Source organism: Corvus brachyrhynchos, unplaced genomic scaffold (genome assembly GCF_000691975.1).
Source record: "Corvus brachyrhynchos isolate BGI_N302 unplaced genomic scaffold, ASM69197v1 scaffold83, whole genome shotgun sequence".
NCBI classification, from domain to species: Eukaryota; Metazoa; Chordata; class Aves; order Passeriformes; family Corvidae; genus Corvus; species Corvus brachyrhynchos.
The window spans coordinates 4,930,016-4,951,180 of NW_008238464.1; the positions used below are offsets into that span (position 1 = coordinate 4,930,016).

At 40.1% G+C, this 21,165-nt stretch overlaps 1 protein-coding gene across 1 annotated transcript in view; it reads right to left on the reverse strand.

Moving 5' to 3' along the window:
• ST6GAL2 (ST6 beta-galactoside alpha-2,6-sialyltransferase 2) overlaps positions 1–21,165 on the reverse strand; it is a 149,319-nt gene that overhangs the window by 100,595 nt on the left and 27,559 nt on the right. Inside the window, exon 2 of the mRNA XM_017737081.1 lies at positions 10,086–10,151. The gene's annotated coding sequence lies outside the window, so the exon portion shown is untranslated. The remainder of the gene's footprint in view (positions 1–10,085; positions 10,152–21,165) is intronic.

Consider the following 21,165-nt stretch of genomic DNA (forward strand, 5'->3'; position numbering starts at 1 on the left):
AATGCTCAGGGAAATGAATACATTCAAAATTCATATTCCACTGAAGACTGTCACTACCTCCTTATTAATTCCAGAAGGACTGAGGTTGCATGGCTGTACGAGATGGATTTGAGGTAAGGCCTTCTGGATGCTGCCACTTCTGTGTGCTTTGTTCAAAGGAACGTACTTTGTACAGGAATTTGTTCACTCCTGCATGCAAATGGATTAAAAAAGAAATTAACCACCTTTGCTTATCAATTAAATTAAAATATTGATATACATATTGCCTTTTCTTTTACCTTCTATCAAATGCATCAGTTCTGGGCCTGTCACTACAAAAAAGACATTGAGGTTCTGGACCATGTCCAGAGAAGGGCAATGGAGCTGGGGAAGGGTCTGGAGCACAAGTCCTGTGAGAAGCAGCTGAGAGACCTAGGGTTGTTCAGCCTGGAGAAAAGGAGGCTCAGAGGGGGGACCTTATCTCTCTCTACAACTTCCTGAAAGGAAGTGATAGACTGGTGGAGGTCAGTCTCCTCTCCCAAGTAACAAGTGACAGGACAAGAGGAAATGCTCCCAGGATGTGCCAGGAAAGGTTTAGATCGGAAATTGTGATAGCATTCTTCACTGAAAGGGTTAGTAAACATTGGAACAGACTGCCCAGGGGAGTGGTGGAGTCACCATCCCTGGTAGTATTTAGAAGATATATAGATTTAGCACTTAGGGACATGGTTTAGTGGTGGGCTTGGCAAGGGTCAATGGTTGGGCTCTGTGATCGATTCTATGATTCTGAGTACCAGGGAGTTGCTAGAATATGGAATTGTAGGAAGCATTTCTCACACTGTGACACTATAGTACCTTTCCATATTTGCTTTTGTCGGTCTCATGGTAATATCCAGGGACTTCTTGCTGCTATACAGATTCTTAGAAAGGCATATGATTCTCAGTAGGAGTAATGGAAGTGACAGTGACAGAGCAAATTACAAAGGTAAAAGAAAACCCTGCACAGGAAGATTGTGTTACTGAATTAGGCATATTATCTATTATCATTAAAATAACTATAATTTATTCAATCGTATTGTGACCAAGACCCGGCTAACTTGAAAGTAAAGTATGATGATACACAGAAAATGTGATTTTATGATGTCTTCTCTGTGACCTGAGTGAGTTTTGATAATTCCAGATAATTCCTAATGGATGCTGAAATAAACCTAAAACCAGAGTTCTTTTCTCACAGCATTCCCTCACAGCCACATTACACCTGTGTTTCTAGAAGAGATCAGTGAGTTTTAGTATCCACCAAGAAACAGTTGATTTTTTTTTGCTTTTGGAGAGTGAATGTTGAATGTATGCCTGATACCAGCAGAAAAAGTGAGTAGGACAAAGAATGGCACCCAAAATTCCCTTTTGTTTCTCAAACATGGGCTGAATGAACAAACATAGTTTGCAGCTTAGCCTGCAACCCAAGCGGTTTTGCTTAGGGATTTCTCCCTAAGATGTGTGCAAGATCATAATTAATTCCTTTTAAATTTGCCTCAAAACAAATTTCCCCAAGAAAAACATATGGATTACCTTTCAGGGCCTTCAGCACCTGTTTTGCTTTAAATTTTGATTTTAAACTTTCTCTTAAATCCTTCTTCCTGCCACTCCAAAGGAGCTTTTTCTGCTCACCTATTGCCTGCATCCTCACAATTCTGACACATGCCATGTCTCCTATCAAAGCTGCTGGGCTGTAACCAGCACAAACCAGCCCTCATACCTTAGTGGGCTTCAGAGCACCACAAAACTCGGTCACTGTCATAACTGGCTGCTAGACCCTCCTCTGAAGGTTGGGAGTTAGTCTTGTGCGTCTGCCTTGCTGTCCAACTCTATGCTTGTGAGTTGGCATTTGTCTGGAGAGTAGGCTGGCCTCAGAACTGATTACTTGCTTCACTGATTTCTTCGAATCTTTACATTTAAATATCTTTCTTTCTTTTCTTTTTTTTTTCCTTTATTCTGGCTCAGTAAGTCCAATCCATCTCCCTGTTAGCACCAGCAATCAGACTTGCCCTTAACTTTCTCTTTCCTCTGCTCCACAGGTGTGGGAATGCAAGCACAGCCAGGCAGGGGCAAATCTGATAAAAGAGATGGGCACCCAAGAACTGTAGGTGGAATTAAGGCAGCTGCCCCAAAACATTGACCCAGAAGCTCTGCTGATTTTCACCTTCCCTCCTCAAGCCTGTGCCTCCTGGGAGGTATCAAACATGTGAATCTCCTCCTGTTTTCACATTTACCATTCAACCAGTTTCTGTGCAAACTGGTTATGGCTGCTACTTTCCCTCCAAATGTAATGGCAAAATTAGAAGCCTCCACCTCTTCCCTCTTGTATATCCCACTGGGTCAGGATGCTTGCCCAGAAGTGGCAAAATCAGGCCACTTATCTTCTCTACCTGAGACCATCCATACTTGCAGACTATTTCTGCAGTACTGTAGTTAGGTGTGCCATCAGTGAGAAGGGCAAACTGCTTCCCAGGGCCTGCTTTGAAACCCTCCTCTGTGTTCTGTTCATCTCTCTGAGATGCAGAGGCTGTGCCTTTCCCATGGCAGTAGCTCAGTGTGCTGGGTGCTGCATAGGTGTGTGGCATCCTACCTCCCTGAGCAGCTTGGCAGCCTCATGTTCCCTGGCACAGCACAGGCTGTCCTGGGGCTCAGCACGTGCTTTGCAGGGTGGGCTGTCCCGGACCTGTACATAGCAATGCACTCTCTTGAGGTGCCCAAAACCTCTATAGGCAAAAAGAAGGGAGCTGCAAAGGACCAGTCTGACCAATTTTAACACTGATACCTGATGGTCTGAATCACCAGAAGCTAATTCTTGCTATTGGGTGAAATTATCACAAATTAATATTTCAAATTGAGCCAACCAACTTCATGATTTGACAGCATTACTGTGTTCTCTGCAAACTGGATATCTTGTGGAACTACGGCATGGGTGGAATCATGCCTCTCCCCATTCCCCAACTGTTTTCCTTTTGGGAATATTATAATTTCTCTGCCTTCTTCACCATCCCTGCAATTTCTCAGCAATCATTTCTGGGACAACTTGGTGTTGTTTTACCTGGTTTTGTATGTTTGGTTTTTTGTTTGGGTTTTTTGTTGTTTAATCCTCACTTGAAAAGTCTTCTTCTTTCCAATAGACCAGAGCGAGGACTTTTAGCCATTCTTATTGAAAGGCAAATTGAGTAAAAAAAGTGAAGAGGTTTTCTCCCCCACCTTCAATAATGAAATATCACCAAGGAACTCTGGATGCAGAAAACATTAAATAAAAGGATCACTTTCAAAAGCACCAAACATAGCCTATTGAAGGCTTCAGTTAAGTACTTAATCGTAAGGAGAAGTAATCTTCTTTGCTCTGAAGGATCACAGCCTTCCTCTGTAAAGGAAGGGCCTGGCCCAAGGTGTGTTGCTGTGACAAGCAACAAAGGTGAAAATGAGTGATTATTTTAACAGCTTCTCCCAATACAATCTGCATCTATCTCTGCCTTTCTACTTGCATTTCATGCGAGAAATACTTCAATGCTGTGCCTGTGAGTGAAAGGCTTGTTTCAGAAAGTACATCTAGTCACTGCTGCCAGCAGAAATAATAAAGGTGACAGGCTTTCCCATATGAAGACACACTCCTGTCATGTTTTTATAATCATTGCTCTATTTTAAAAGGAAAAATCCTCCTCCTCCCACTCAGCATGTCTGCAGGACCAGATGCTTGTATTAAAAGCTGCATTACTCATTTAGGCTTTTTCCTCATCTCTTCTAACACAAAACCTACAGAACTCTGAATTTAGAAAAACAAAATGCTGTAGTAAATTAAAAAATACCTTTTATTCTTCTCATTAAAATCCACATTGGACCCCTGCATTCACAGTCCATTCAGAGCCCAGGAAGAGTGAGACTCCTGCATGGGGCCACACAGCCATGGGGAAGCAGCTTCTTAGGCTGAATAGAGGAGTCGGTTCCTGATGGGCCCTTAATGTCACTGTGCCTAATCTTTCCATGGTGGTTTTCCTGTCCAGATACACATGGGAGAGGTAACCCTAGGAAGAAGTACTACAATCCTGCCCTTGCCCTACATGCTCTTTGCTGATCATCAGAGGCAATCTCTGCTCTTTTTTCTCTCCTGATTCTTCTAGTGTAGACTCAAAGCTGGCTGTATTGGTGGAGGCATTGCCATCGCTTCAGGGATCTTAGGTCTGGCTCTGCACAGGTGGAGGCAGAATTCCTTGCCATGACTTTTATTACTATTATTGTTATGAAACACAGATTATTTAGTTTATTTTTCTGGCAGAGCTCTGCCAAGGCAGCACAGGTCTGCCATCCAGCTCCTAATTTCTGTGGTCAACAGATGCCCTTGCTGCATGTCCTAGTACTTGCTAATCTTTCAGTCATTACTTCTTTATTTACTTGTTTTTAGCCCCAGGGTGGAGGTATGTAAGAATAATCAGATATTCTCTTGTGATGGAAGCTGTTCCTGCAGGAAGGTGAACTTCTTTCTTAGAATGCTGGTCATTAAAAAATAGGCTGGAAGGGGGATTTGTAGTGAAGGCAAGGTGTTCCCCATCTCCATTTCATGAAGCTTTATCTGTGTGTATGAGAGAGGCTGGCCCAGCCCCTTCCTCTGTGCTGGTGCAACTGAGAGTAGCAGGAGGTCAGCCCACATTTTCCTTGGCTGAAATGGGCTCTGCCACAGCATTAGCAAGGTGGAACAAGTTTTGAACTCCCTCCTGTCTCCTTCAGCATCGCCCACTGCTCTCAGACTGCAGAGAAGCCAGGAAAAAGGCCAGAGCCATGGAGAGGCAGGGACAAAGGAGCAGGGCTTTCCTGCAAGTTTCTGTTCCTACCTCCCCATGGACTGAAATAATTCACAGGGAAATTCATGATTTTGTACATTTACATCTCCATGAAGTATTCTTCAGAAATCAGTTCTGATTAAAAAATACAAAGAACTACTTGTATTAAGTGCTAAAGAAATACTTTATTACTGCTGACATACAGATAATTGAAGCTATTTGAAATGTATAGCATATTTTAAATAAAAGCACCACTGGTTACATGAAATATCTCCTGTTCCCCACACAGCCTCCCCTGTACTTGAGATGACAATGTGGTGGTTTCAAAAGCATGTCTCTGTCTTTTCCTGTCCTGAGAATACCTGAAAACAGAAGTTTTTCCTTGTAAGGAACAGGGTCAGATTGCTTCTTGGCTGCCTACATTTCCTATTAACACATAAATAGGCCCAAGTCCAGACAGTTTATCTGCACTCAGAATCCTACATCTTGATCAGTTCCACTCTATTTTAAAATTATCAACATTTTTACTCTGTTTTGTGCAAAATTGTAAGATTTTACTTGGCTGACACCTACTAGAGTACAGTTCTATTTCTGATGTTCAGTCTGCTCTATGACATCACCTTCAAAGCAAATAGGAAAAAAAGGTTACTCCCTTGAGCAGGAGGTACAAGCAGTATGAAATAAATAAGACAAGTTAACCAGGTTTTGATTTGCCAAGTTATAAGGATAGAAAATCTCAGTGTCTGTCTGTCTGCCTGTCTATCCAGTCATCTCACTTTCAGTGTTTTGACACACTTGGACTTTACTTTGTTAAACCAAACACAGATCAGTGTTACAAAATTAAATATTAGGAAATGAATATAAGGAACTTAAATAAAGGGAATGCTACACAGATTGAGCTGAAAAAAAAAAAAAAGGCAGATGAAAAACGGTGAGGTTAAGTGCAAAAAAAGTATCAAAAATAATTTCAAAGGAGATGTTTTAAAATTGCCATGACAGCAGCCTTTCAGCTCTGGGCTGAAGAAACAGGGAAGTTACTAATGATGCTCCCGATACTTCTGCTTCTACAGTCTAGAGTTCTGGCTTCGACTTCAAAGGCAATGATGCTCACTCCTTCTTTTTGCAGTATAAACTTCTATTCATGCTCAGTCTACAAAGCAACAGGTAGCTATGCTCTTTCAAGTGTACCAGAAGATATGCAAAGGAGAACTTCCCACTGAGATGAACTCAGCTCAAAGTCATCTGCCCAGGCCATGGAAGGCTCTTTTCTGGATCTCTGTGCAGCTGCTGTTACAAAGCTGATTGTTAGAGCTGTGGCTAGGAACACACTGATGTGCTCCCAGCAAGCCGTCAGTTTAGCTGGTGCAAATGGCTGAATCTCCCTGACATCAGTGGAGATTCAAACATTTATCCCAGCACAGGAGTTGAGCTAACAAATTCGTTCCTCTCCAAGGACGGTGTGGGGTGTCTGGTCCAATCAAATCTGCACTAACCTTAAGCTCCCTCATTGCAGCAATTATAGAGGTGAAAATATCTTACCCAGCAACAGTAGCAGAGTAACGTAGGCGTCAGCATCAGGCCTGAACTCGAAGTTGGCTCAGGGCTGCTGAGTCTGTGCCTGCCTTTGACTGCTCCATGACCCCGGGTGGCTTCTGTGAGAGCATTTGGCCACCAGGTAATGGTGCTGCATGCCTATTTTATACTTGAAAGACCATATTTATGCATTCAATGGAGATGAAGTAAGGAGTGAAATTTGTGAAAAACATCTTTTTTGCTGAACTTCTGTTATTCCATGAGTAAAATTACTGTAAAATTGCAGTATTTTTGGAAAATTGTCTCCCACTCAAAAACCTCTGAATATTTCTTTCTTTGCAGTTTTGTGTGAGATGTTTTCATGGAAACTTTTGAAGCAGATAGTCATTTCTGGCTGTATTTTTATTCCACTTGGGCAATTATTGATCACATGGTCTAGCTTACAGTTCTCTGATTCTCTTGCATTAAGAATGGCAGGTGAAACCATGCTGACTTTGTTTTCCATGAGGGTATCTTATATTGTGAATCCTTCTGCTAGATAACTAGGTGGTAATTAAATCACCCGTCTTTAATAGTTGAAGCAAAAGTGGGACATGACTGCTGTGATTCACAATTAACTGTATATTTCCTTTTCAATATCAATGCACACTATGCTAGGTGAGGATTTGATATGTCACATCTATAACATGTATAGACCTTTCCTTGGTCTAGAGGCATCTGCATTTTCCCATCTGTGTCTGTGTGTGCTGCCCACTCCAATATTTTTACCACCCACCTTGCCTTGATCTGACAAGGCTGCCTTTCCCTTACACTGCTTTCAGTACCCTCTTCTTTGTGTGCCAAGTTCTTTGCACTTAGTACCAAGAGTAACTTTTCACTGAGCATGAGTGAGCACCTCTCATGACACAGAGGAGTAATTGCTGTACCAGGATTTGCTGCATTGTCGGGAAAGGAGAGAAATCCTTCATTTTCAGACGGTTATAGATATCAAAGGCTGCACAGACAGGTGCAGAGGAAGCAGATGTAACATCAGATGCCTACCTTTCTGTGAAAATGTCCCAGAAATGCCAAAAACTGTAGGGTGTAGGCACACATTGCAAAGAAATCCTTGGATACATATGACTATGTATAACAAGCTGCTTGGGACTACGGTTCCTGTTGAGTTCAGAGGTTGGAAAGTGCCACTCCTTGCTAAACTGCTACCAGAGAAGATCTTTCAGGTCTCCATCAGGGGTTCCACGCAAAGCAAGAGGTATTTCAGATTGATCTTGTGTGGCAACATGGCTCTGGGAGCTGAGAGATGCAGGTATGAGCTGCTTCCCTGGGATGCTCCAGTATTTCACATCTCTGCTAGAAATAGTGATTCATTTTATGTTTTTTTATGACTCCAAGCGTATTGAAGACAAGCCACTGTGCACGCAAACTAAAACACACTGGAATGAACCTGGACCCTTTGGCACATTATTGGTGTGTGCTGAAAGTGTGAAGTTTGAAGACCATTTTCTCTTTTATTCAGATATAGTAAGTGTTGAATACAACCTCCATCAGCAGGGAACGAAAAAAGTCTACAACAGCGGAGCTAACAGCCCAGGACACTCATGTGGGAGTTAGGAAGCTCATATCCAAATCCGTGGTCTAAATCAGGCAGAGGAGGGATCCCACATATTCACTGATGGTTTAGACTATCAGGTTACTGTTGAGCACCTCCTGTTTCCAAACAGAACTGTTCCAGTTCCTTATGGTAATGCCAAGATACATGCACCCACGTAAGAACGAAACATGCACATACACGCAGATCTGATGGCTTTAAAGATGACTTAAAATGTGGAAGAAAAGCATTCAGCAACTGTCAATCACTCAGCATCCTTCATCTGAACAGTAACATCAGATTTCATTAAAAGCAGGCTGTTGACTATGTAGAATGGAGGCTATAGGATCTTCCTTGGCCTAACTCAGAGCATGCCAGCAAGGAAGTGTTTGCTTGCAGTCAGAACACTGAATACACTGGCTGATGAAACTAAAAGGTGCTACATTTTCTCTTCATGCTCTTGGTCTTCAGAATCCAAATGCATGGTTTTCATACTAAAAAAATACTTTCACATCCAACTGATGTTGATTAATTTCCTATAATACTTAATATTGTATTACATGCTAGATTTTCTTGGAATAGATGTATATTTAATCTCCTTTCTTTTGCAGAGCTTGAATTTTTACTTTCCTCCCTTTTCATCCTTGCAAGAATATATTTTACTCTTTCTGACTTCTCCCCATCCTACTTCATAGATAAAAGGACCAATTTTTGGAGGTAGTGCACTGCCTAGAAAGTATTTTTTGTGTCAATAAATTACTTGTTCCTTCTCAAAGAACATTTCTATATCTCTTACTGACCTCTTGCTCCTGGTGTGCTTGAAACATTTATTGGTTCTCTCACCATTCCCCCACTCTATGATCTTTGGGATTTTCCACTTGATTTCTCATGTTCTTCATTTTATTCTTACCATCTTTGTAGTCTATGGCCAGACATTGCTGCTGTTATGGCCAATAGATGAGGTCACCAGCTGCATGTCTATATTTGGCAGAATTGATATATATGTCTCTATTTTTTCTATAATAATATCACTTAGAGACTGGAGCTCAAAACTGCTGCCATAATTTCACCTCCAGTCCTTGCCCTGAATAAGGCAGAATCTGAATAGGCAAAGACTGGCACCATATGCACGAAATTTAAATTTGCTTTGCTTTGCTTTACTGGAGTGATTTTCAGTCTAAGCATGAAGGAAAATCAGATAAATATTTATCAAATTGATTCTTATCTGAAACAAAACATATGCTTATCTATTTGTCAACAGGAGCACAGTAATATAAATAGCATGATGGCACACACTAGTATGAGATCCAGCTCAGGAAATGTTTGATTTCAAATATTTATGGAAAAGTACTATTGAATCTTGGCAAATATGGCATATCTTAAATCCTAACCGTACAAATATTCTCCCAAGGATGAGTCTTCAAGAGGAAGAAAATGCACATAACTACATCAGATATTCGAAATGAGAAGTCTGGCTTTTTCTTGCTTGGCCTGCAGTAAAGAGAAGCTAATAGTAATTTTGTAGAAGTGCTTCAAATCACAAAGTATTTCTGTTGCTAATGATTTCAGTAGTATTATATTTGTTATAAGCAATTCATTAACACTGCCTTTTCCCATCTTATCATAAACTTTCTGACAATGAAATAGCTGAATGTTGCTCTTGAAAAAGGAATAAAAGAAGAGAATTGATCAAAGGTTATCACAATGTTAAAACTAAAAAGATACAAAAAGCTCTGGTTTAATACCAGGAAATGACATATGTTTTGCTTGTTTTACTCTCTGGAGTGCTTCAAGAGAATTAGCAGCCAAACATTGCCAAAGCCAACAAGACCAGCAAGAACAATGTCCATATTTAGGGGACTTTGTGGAAAATACAGGAAGGTTTGAAAATCCTGATAAAACTGACCCAGAGGCCAGCACCCACTCCTTGGTTTTGCTGCCAGGATCCTGGGAGACTCCACTCATTCCAGTGATATTTTTCAAGTCTGAAGGAGACAACAAAGACAAGTTCACCCCTCTAACAGACAGCCCTGTGTGTGCTGCTGCTGTAGTCTGGCAGAACACTTTCACCAGCAGGTTTTCCACACTGAAAAATCCCACAGTGTTTTCTATTCACTACACTGTGGTGTCAGTAAGAGAACAGCAGGGTTACACAGCCACCCACTTACCCTGCTCCTCTGTGTCCTGGGAAGCCAAGATGCCCTCCACCATTTGAAAGGTAACTGGAAACTGACCTAGAAGAAAATGATAAAAAATGCAGTTTAACCACTGCACAAAATCATGCAAAAAATATAAAAAGTACTACTTGTCTGGCTATAATTTTAATGAAATACAAGATGGTGAGTTTGTACAGCTATTTTCATGTACTGGAAAATGGTTTTCATTGTTTTCAAGTGTTGGTGGTTCAAAAGGGGAAAATGCTAATATTCATGAATTGTTACAGAGAAAAAATATTCTGGGGGATTTTGATTGAGTGATATGCTGGAAACCAGAGGCATAATGAAGAATGTTCGTAAACAATAATGCACTAGGATAATAAATTGCATAAAGAAACTAATAGGTTTTAAACTCTGAGAAGGCACATGAAGGGTCATAGCTATGTGCAGTTTAGAGAGTTTAGGGTTTACGGAGAAGGGTATGAATAACAATTTGAAAATACTGTTTATCTTATATTTATCTCAAAAAAAAAAAAAAACCGCAAAAGAACTGCCTGTCTAGTTTAATCTAGCCTTTTTTCTAGAACATCTGAGCAAGCCTGTCACTACAGGTAGTGAGTATTCACTGTGGTTTTCATGTACAACTGAATGTTCAAAGACCTGAAGCAAGAAGTTATCGGTTCCATTTTACAGCAAGGGGGAATAAGAGAAAGAAATCGAGTTTGTACAATAGAAAGAGGAATGGATAACTAAAAGGATTTTTACCCTGTTTTTCTAAGGAAACTAGACTTATCCTACTATGCTTCCTGTGCTCTTTGGTGTCTGTGAGCCGGACATATAACTTTAGAATGTGTTGATTAATTTCAACTTAATGGGCAGAAAGGTAGAATTATCAAATGTATTGAGTTTCTACTATTGCCAGAGATAGAGCATTTGAACTCCCTGTGAGTTATCCCACCACTACTAGACACCAGGAATGCATACCCAATAGGGAGAGTATGGATGAAAGTTAGAGGCAACCATTCAGTGCAAACAAGTTCTTTTGTTCTCAGTGCTTCTGGGAAGTGTCACAATTCTTTTGTTAACTTGAAGCAAAAAGATGGCTCTGTCTCAAAGTGGAATCCAAAATGGATACAAGCTCACTGGTTAGCAAGAAAACCACAGAGACGGTTCAAGGCTTATAATTTCCATTTGCACTAATTGGGTTGGTCTTTTAGGACAACCAGTTTTGTTTCCCGGAAATTCTGGGGATAAGCGGATGATGGAGAAATAGAGAAAGTGGACTGGTCTATATTCAGGCTGAAAGAGGAAGGTGAAAAACAGGATCATGGAGATAGTGGGAACAGCATGAAAGTGTGACGTACGGCTATTTCACAGAGACACACCTGAAGGGATTAAAACAAAGATGATCATACCTAAAGGAGCACCAGTCAGCAGTGGTGGACAGCAGTGAAATTTAGGAACTCTGCCACACTATATTAAAAAGTTTTTATGCCTACTCTATGTTTCCTTATGAAGAAAGTACTAAAACTGATGCTGAGATGCAGCAGCAAAGACCTTTAAAAGTGACAAGTTTTAAATGCAAAATAGCACATCACTTGGGGTTGTCCTAGTAGCTATCAGAAAGGGACCTTCCTGGGCAAATATCCTGTGTCTTTCCTCCTCCACACTGATGGGAATTATGTTTTGACAGGTTCAGAATTCAGAGGAACAAGATGAGGAGTACCTGACCAGATGACAGCCACCATCCAAATGGAGCAGCAGGAAAGGAAAATTACATGGTGCCCATTAGAAGAGGAGAAATAGCTCTAGTGCTGCCACAAAAAGACCTCCCAACGACAGCTCAGTTGATAGGTGCCACTTCTCAACAGCAGGTCACCGAACTTTCAAAATTTGTCCCAGACAGAGGGTAAGAAGAAGAAATCCAGCGTGGAGGCTGGTCTACCTGAGGTACACATAGGACTTACAGACAGCAGTACTTCTCTGAAGGATAAGGTTAAATTTTCTACGACAATTGTAAGAGGAGCAAATAACAACACAGCTGAACTATAAAACTTATCAAAGTCACTATCAAAAAAGGGGAAATGAATGATCTGTTTTTGTAAATCAAAGTTGAGCTTCATTGCTTTTTTACCTTCAAGAGATCATTAGTTGCTATGGAGAGCTTCTACACAAATATGAGGTTGTACATAGAAGTGAGCACCTATCTTACAAAAAAGTCTGTGAAAACACAAACATACATTTCACAGGAGATCAGAAAGAATTGTTAATTTAGGTGAATAATGACTGCTATGTATATGTAGTGCAGCTTTAAGAAAAATAAAGGGTATGATTTATTAAAATGTGACAGTTGCAGATAATAGATTTGATTTGCAAGGTAAGGCTGCCATTGATATAACTTTTTGTCATTTATCACAACTGCAATAAAACAATGTATAACACAAACAGTGTTTTAAAAAATAAATGCATCAGCTTTAGTAAAAGTATTAATTACTATTTTGTGCCTGACACCAGAACAATCTGATTATCCATTTTTTCAAGACTCAAAGACATGTTTTTAATAAATCATCAAAAAGCACACTCTTAGTTTAGAGAAATAACCCTCTAAGCAGGGAATTATCCGGGGTGTTTCTTCATTTTCCATTACCACGGTACTCTTTCTGATTTCCATCTTGATTAGTTGGAGCTGAGATTATTGTTATCATGAAGTCTTTTCAGCTCTTCCTGGAAGGCAAGTGTGTGGAATATTGTATTTCCATCACCTTATGGTAAAAACTGTGTATAATTTGGGTCTGGAACCTCAACAGAACAATTACATTTGTAAGCAAAGAATCGTGTAAGGTTTTACAGATAAATCGAATAATGACTGGATGAGAGCTCTTTCTGGAATGTTAATCATTTTCGTAGTCACTAATATGATAAATTGATGAAGGGTAAAGGTTGCACACATAACTAACATTACTTACTTATGAGTTAGGAACAGTTTAATTCAAAAAAGCTCAGAATACCTCTTTTTAACCAGTAGAATATAGCAATCCCCTTGATTTTCTAAAGGTCATCTGTAGATAGCACAGACAGAAATGAAGAGACAAGATCGCACAGATGGCGTATAGTTCAGATATAGTTCTCCCTTCAAAATCAAATAACCAAAATATTTCTTGCCCCTTAATTTGTTTCCAGATACAACCTGAACAACTCTGCAAAGAATATATTTCTCCATCAGTCAGTCTGCTTGGTGATATTGTAACCAAAACATTGCCTAAACTGGAACTGTGTGAGACTGACATTTTTCATGGTGGGTGTATTCTGCCTATTTTCAAATACTCCTTTGCATATTCTCAGTTTTGCTTTGGAGTTCAAATTCATTAAATATGATTTCCTGAGCATGGCCTAAACCCATAATGAGTTTTGGTGAGATGATCCTGTGTTTTCTATGCATTTGCTCACACAAGCAGCTTCTGCTGAATCACAGCTTCCCTGTTTACATTACCAAGCAGCCTTTTGTGCGCGCATTCTCTCAGGGTCTCACCTACTTCACATGGTGAAGCAATTGATAACTGAGGATAATGGTGATGATGGGTGACTGTAAGAATAACTGCACCTGTTGGACAGAAGGTCTTTTTAGCCTGATGTTTCAATAGTGGCCAGGAGTGGATGCTTAGAAAGAACATAGAAGTATAAGCAGATCCTTCTCCAAGCACTGGGACCCTGAGCTGATGACATTTGCAGAGAACACAAAGTATTTTTAATTAGTCCAGACTGGAAACAGAATTGGAGCATTTTAGAAGGACCTTGGGAAAGGGGGAGATGAGGGAATGTCATGACATATGACACGCTGCTGTTCTCAAATGTCAGGTAAGGGGCACTGAAGGTGACCACTTGACACCTGAGCCACTGGGACTGGCTGCTGGGTTATACATTAGGTATAATTACAAGAGTAAGACACATGGACATCAATATGGAAAATCTCAAAAGGTTTATCCTATCAAAAAGGAATGCCAAATGGCAGGATGTGATAACATGATAACAAAGCCAAGAATGCAGGGAGGTTTATTTCATTTAAGTGAATTATAAGAGTCAGATCTGGTGAATATAATTAATAAAGTCACCTGACTTGTAAGTTTATTGAGATTTCTGAATCTATCCATTCATCATATTTCTATGTTTGTTTCAAGTATTTTGCATAGCAGTAGCACAAACTTTGAACTTATTCTGTAATGAAATCCACTGAAGTTACAATGGGCCAATGTGCTCAATGGGATCCTGGCGGCCCAACAGTTATGGAGATGGTAGTACTCAGAAAAAATGTAGTGAAGTTCTATAGCACTCTAAAATAGTTCAAATCCCATATATTTTCAAAACTAAAAGATAAAAGGTGACTAATGAAATTAATTTTAAATTAAGTGAGATTTTTTCCTATACACGTGTCAAAATAATGTAATGGTCTCAGTACTGTCAAATATTACTGTAAAATAAATATATAAAGTGACACTGAATGATCTGAATTGTTGTCCTCTTCTTCATGACAGCTTTCTCCAAATCTAATTTGCACTTGGATTGTACTTTGCACCACAAGAGCAGTTGCAGTGGTATTCCAAAAGTTGTTTTCAATGAACTCCTGTAATTTCCTAATAAACACTCATATTTGTGGTAATAACAATAGAACTGCTAATTATTTATTTGAAACTTTATTTTTTGTATGTTCCCTCTTTCTAGGTGTGGGGGGATGCAGAGGAAGCATTTTGAGCTGCAGTATTGATACAGCAGGCAAAATACATCACATACTGAAATCTTAGAATCAAACATCATGAGGATTGCATAGTCAGGCTGCTCTGCACCCTGATCTGATCCTTCTCAGATCTGTCTACACAGCTGCTTAACTTTTGCCAATCCAATACATATCAATGATGGAAAATGGTTATTTAGGTAGCACTGAAAGCACTTCCAGTTACTTGAGTAGCATTATCCATCATTGTGATGGCTTGCTTGAAACTTCTGACATTTACATGATTATCCTTGGAGGAGGGACTTTGTTGCTGTTTTTAGAAATATTTTCTCTGTCTCTAGCACCTTATTAACCTGTTTAGAGATTCCTGTACTTCTACTCTTGCTGCAAAACAGAATTCACAAATGCTGTGGTGCCTCACACAGGAGTTGATTAGGGATTCTCTTTGAGTTTGCCCAACCTAAAATACTTAATATAACTAAAAAGGAGGATAAAAATAGATTTTGAGTCCTCAAAATGAATTAAAAAGAATATGAATACCTACTGGGGTGACCAGGGACTTGGTTAGCAACAGAAAGTATGTGTGTACCAGCATAATAGACATTGTTTTTTTCTAGAATAGGCATAGGTACAGTCATATAGAAGTTGCCTTACACCAGAGAAAATACTTCCATGTGGAAAAATCAGAAAAATAAAAAGGAAAAGAAAAATAAACTGGTAAACAATAGCCTTAATGCTAATGCAACAGTGTTTTTACAAAATGGTTTATTATTCAAGACCCTTCCACTTCTACCGTGTGTGTTCACTGCAGTCATTCACATCCTTTATTCCCTCTGCCTGGCATAGGGTTCTTCTGCCATGATTTCAGGTCTGCTTACCTCTAATTTATTTAGCTCAAGAGCTAAAAGTAAAGATTTTTTCCTTTTCCTGCTCACTTCTGAAACTGACTAGCTCAGAAAAAAAAAAGTAAAGCATGTTGTTAGATTCCCTTACCACAGATTCAAGTATTCAAGATGCAAAGTCTTTTTAATTCAGACTGTGCCATCAAGGCCTTGGGGCAATCAGGAATTAAACATGGAGCTGCAGGCTCCCTGACATGTTTTCCCTGAGTGTACTATAGATTTCACCCTTTGTTACCTTGTCTCCAGCATTACCGCTTGTGCTTCTGTTCAGGCTCCTTTCTGTGACCAGCAGCAGACAATGTGAGCTCTGCTCTATTCAACATCCCATGTGGATTTTGTGCCACATTGCTGACCTTTTATGACACCATATTGTGACAATCTTTTTTCTAGTAAAAAATGCTATCAAAAGAAACTATTTCATCTCCATAATCCCAATGCCTTTTGTATTATTGATGGTGTTCAGGCTATTTCTTGTTAGCCTCAGTCTAAGATAATTCTTTCAAGCTGCTGTGAAGTTGGGTCATTTCACATTTCTTTCTCAAACTTGTCAAATTTTGTAACAGTAATAGGTAGCACTTGAAACACATTTACTTCAAACCCTTCTTCCCGCAGCTTCTTCCTTTCAGTGTTTATCAGCACTCTTAAAAGCATGTCTGATATAAAAAGCTCTTTACTGGGACAGTATTTCAGTTTAATGAGGATTTTTGCAATTTTATGATCATTTTCTGAAGTCTAGGTAGTGCTTCTTTGCACAGTGACTTCTGTAATAGGGCTTCTGAAGTTTTATGGGCTGCATCTGCTCTGACCTATTTCTCTTTCTAAACATATTTATGCAACTTCTCACAAACAAAAACATTTGCTGGTGTATATTTTCCAAGCTGAGAATTTAATTTTTGTGTTATAGCTAGAGTTTCAGAAGAATACACAGCCACTCAGAAGGGCAGGACATGTTTGCTACAGGATGGATTCGAATATTTTTGACTCAGTAAGTGGGAAGGGGCAGCTGCTACTACCTCCAACACGTTGTTTAACCTCCTGGCTAATTGCTAAAGACTTCTCCCACTCCCTACTTGCCCAGTATCCCTGTGGCAGAGTCCAGCCTTTTCAAGGTTTCAGTTTTTCAAGGTGGGAGTGCCTTGCTTAGTTTGACTCAGTATTGAGCTGCTGCACTTTGTAATTGTAAAAAAGGAAGCTGTCATAGCTCTAATAAAAGTCTTTATTCTCAAGCCTCCATAATCATTCTTGTAGTCTGTCCATCAGCTGCCCAGCTGCCTGGACCCAAAAGCTCTTTTACTAGTGCACCCATTAACCAGTTTACAAGCCATGTCTCTATGTGCACCAACGTTCTAGCCCATGGTGTCTGTAACAAACAAGTGATATTTAGAAGATGATACTATAGCCAACACCAATTAGTTCATGAGGGAAATGAAAAAGCCAATGTTAATATATATTAAGTGTCACCTTCATACTTCACATACTTCACATGACAGGGCTTTAATTGGCTGGAACTGTAACTCCTGCAGTGCCACAAACAGCTAGATGTTGTGTATGATTTGGGGCAGAGTGGTCAATCAGAGAGCAGAAAACATAGTTTATTTGCAGAATGCACTGATTTTCAACTGAGAGATGACACCAAGAAATGAGTGATATTTCAAATGTCAGTAGTAAGCTGGTTTGGGTGCTTCTCTGTAGACATCTTTAAAGACTACATAACACAACTTCAGAGCATGGATCTGGGGAGATACCTACCTCTTCATGAGGTAAATTGATCTGCTTATCAAATTGTATCAAACCCTACTTTTAACATCTCTTACTTTTCTCTGCTTAATTAGCTTGAACCAGAAATTTATTTTCCTTCTGCACAAAAATTGCAAAATGCTTGTGCTGTATCAGATTAGAAATTATTATTAGAAATAAACATTTTAAATCAAATAATTGTTAAAAAGAGGTTTGCAGGTGGCCTAATATGGATGATGGGAAGTCAAGCTAGCAACCTTAGTCATAAGAACAAAATTATTCCTTCCTCCCTCAGTTCAACGACAGCAAAAATCAAGATTTCAGTAGAAGACGACTTGTAGTTCACACAATATTAGGCACATTCTGAGTAAATTTAATTTGCATGGCTACTTTATGTTTGCACAAACCAGTGTGAAACCTGTCCATCATATAAATAATCAAAGGAAATGTAGATATGTTCAGAGCAATTTTGGCTTTGAAGTTCCTTGCAGCAGCAAAGTCTCTGTGAGTCAGCCAGATGTTCCAGAATGAATTATTCAGAAAAGGATTTTCAAGTTAATTCTGTGAAATTAGTTCCTCATATTTTGTATGAAACAAAAAGGTGTTGAGCTTGTGAAGGCAAAAAGAAACCATCCAAACTTTCTATTCTTGGTACACATAGGAAATTAAGTCTGCTTCTTCAATTCAAAACTAACAGATGGGTAGGAAAATATTATGAGTTATTAATATGCCTCCAGCATGCTAAAAGCCACAGAAAAATTTTCAAATGTTACTGGTCCCAGAGAAATGTAAAAGAATCCCTGTGACTGGAAAGCCCAGTAAAAAGTAACTTAGTCCTTCAAGAACACCATAGAATCATAGAATTGTTTAGGTTGGAAAAGATCTTCAAGACCATTGAACCCAGCCCTTAACTCAGCACTGCTGAGTCCAGCATTACACCATGTCCCCAGGTGCCACATCTACGTCTTTTAAATACCTCCAGGGGTGGTGAATGCACCACTTCACTGGGCAGCCTGTTCCAGTGATTGACAATCCTCTCAGTGAATAATTTTTTCCTAATGCCCAATCTAAACCTCCTCTGATGTAACTTGGGGCCATTTCGTCTTGTCTTAATGCTTGGCGTTTGCAAGAAGAGGCCGACCCCCACTTGGCTACAACCTCCCTTCAGGGAGCTGTAGAGAGCAATAATGTCCCCCCTGAATGTTCTTTTCTCCAGGCTGAACGACCTCAGCTCCCTCAGCCACTCCTCATCAGACTTGTGCTCCAGACCCTTCCCCAGCTCCATTGCCCTTCTCTGGACAGGCTTCAGTCCCTCAACATCCTTCTTGCAGTGAGGGCCCAGAACTGAACACAGAATCTGAGATGCGGCCTCACCAGTGCTGAGTACAGGGGGACAATCCCTGCCCTGGTCCTGCTGGTCACACTGTTGCTGATCCAGGCCAGGTTGCCATTGGCCTTCTTGGCCACCTGGGCACAGCTGGCTCATGTTCAGCTGCTATTGACCAGCACCCCCAGGTCCTTTTCCTCTGGGCTTGTCAGCCACTGGTCCCCCAGCCTGTAGCACTGCATGGGGTCATTGTGACCCACATAAAGGACCTGGCACTTGGCCTTGTTGAACCTTATATGAGTTTATAGTGTCCTTAAAGGAACCTGATCCTTCTGTGCTTCCCATACAGATTTAAGAGCAGAGATTCGTTTCAATATCACATCTTTTTTTGATCCATATTTGAGTGAAATTTATACACAATCTCTAATAGAGAATGGAATTAAAATCCACAGTGATCAGTGGATTATCTTGAGATATAAAATTAAGTATTAGGCTTTCACTAGAATGATTTGCCCTGGAAAGGGGTTGACTACTTCAGAGTCTTGTGTCCTTCATAAATGTCTTTCTCCTCCAAAATTCTGAATTAGTATCCTTGATGCAGAAAATGCTGCTTTTTTTTTCCCCAAGGAAAATTGCAGAGATTACCTGATGTAAAATATGTAGAAAATTACGTATGTTTGCAATCTTAAAGTGTTTAATTGCTTCCACCACATATTTTACAATAAATTCAACATTGGGACTCCCTCAGAACAAATTGCTGATTATTAAAATGCCAACAAAACAAATAAGTGAAACTAAAGTATTTTGAAAAAAACCCAACCAAATAAAACAAAACAAAACAGCTGTGGTTAATAGACTCCTCTTAAAGCATAAGCTCAAAATATGGAGCATAGCAAAAAAAAGAGGAAAGAGTCTGACTACTTCGGAAAAAATTTGGAAGGATTTTTTTTCGATAGACCAACGTGGATCAGGTCTCCTAAAAACCAGAAGTGAGAATAAGAGGGCAGAAAGCCTTTTGGGAAGCATTAACTGTCAGAGTTGTGCAGCATAGGACAAAGAGGCGAAGGCTTGCTCTGTGGAAGCTCAAGATCCTGTAGTAACACTGCAGTGATATTCAGGAGCAGCTTTTCCCTTTATACAAGGATGGCAGGAAATAAAGGGAAAGTAGTGGGGAGGTTGACTGGACAAGCAAAGAGATGCTTGATCAGGTGCATAACAGGAGATCAGCCAGTTCTGGAGGTAGGCTGGACTGAAACTTTGTGAGTTTACTAGTTTCTGTTTTACAAGCGACAGAAGAGTTTCACACTATTCATAGTCCAAGCACACGGTGTTTGTACAGTTAAAGCAGAGGGTGCATTTTCACCACCATGTTTTCTTTCATGTCATTCTTGTCAAAGGTACAAACTTTCTGAGTTTGTCTGCAAAGCTTCCACCATTCCACATTTATAGCCTCTTTGCAGCAGTGGGTTTTTATTTAACACCAAATCCAGATTCCTTTCTTTTGCCTTCCCTTAATCTTCCCTTAATCTGACTTAGGTACAGGGACATCTCAGGGCCATTTTATTTCTCATGAAAACAAAGACTAGGAAGAGCACCTCAATAACCTGTTGCGGTGGCTAAGTCCACTTTACGCCCCCCAAATTGCCCTAAAAGTGGTCTCTCCTTACAACACTGTGCTAGAAAGTTCTCCCTTTGTATAGATTCTGCTGGCCACTGGCCCTCTCCCCCCTCCCATCCCTTTTCCCATTGGCCCCTGTTATGCCGTTCAACCTTGCCTTTACCCCTTAGCCCTCAGACTATTTATTTTGGATGCTCTGCCCAGCCTAGGTGCTGGGAGAGCGCCGCCTAAGAGGTCCATGAGGGACCCAGTAGGGACAAACGCGGCATCGATCCACCAAAGCCCTCTTGCATAATAACCCAGGAGCAGAATTGAGAAAGGAGTTCGCCTGAAGTCTGCATGCCTGGAAGACCCTTTTTGCCTCTGCAGAAGATAAAACTTCCAAGGCTGGTGTTCCTGCCACAGGCAAGGAGAAGTGAGAATGAAGCTGAACCTGGCTGGAATTTCACCAACTCAGAGTGAGTCTGCTTCTGAAGTTCAAATAGAATTGAAAATGTAATGTCAATCAAAAGTGATTATGTCTGAAAAAAAGCTATTTATCTTAGAGCAAAAGGATTAAATAAGTACCAAACTGCCTTAGGACCTGCCATTCCTACCTCTGTTTCAGCCTTTAGTTAGTGCTCTGCTTCTCATGTGTTTTCAGCTAAAAACATGGACAATTTAGGTTCTATTCTGGGGCCAGTGCAAATCACTATTGATCAGTGGATGTAAGCTGACTTATGCTGGTCTGCTCCTGTTGGTCCTGGGGCAAGGTACAGCAGAGTTCTTGTAGCACTTTTGCA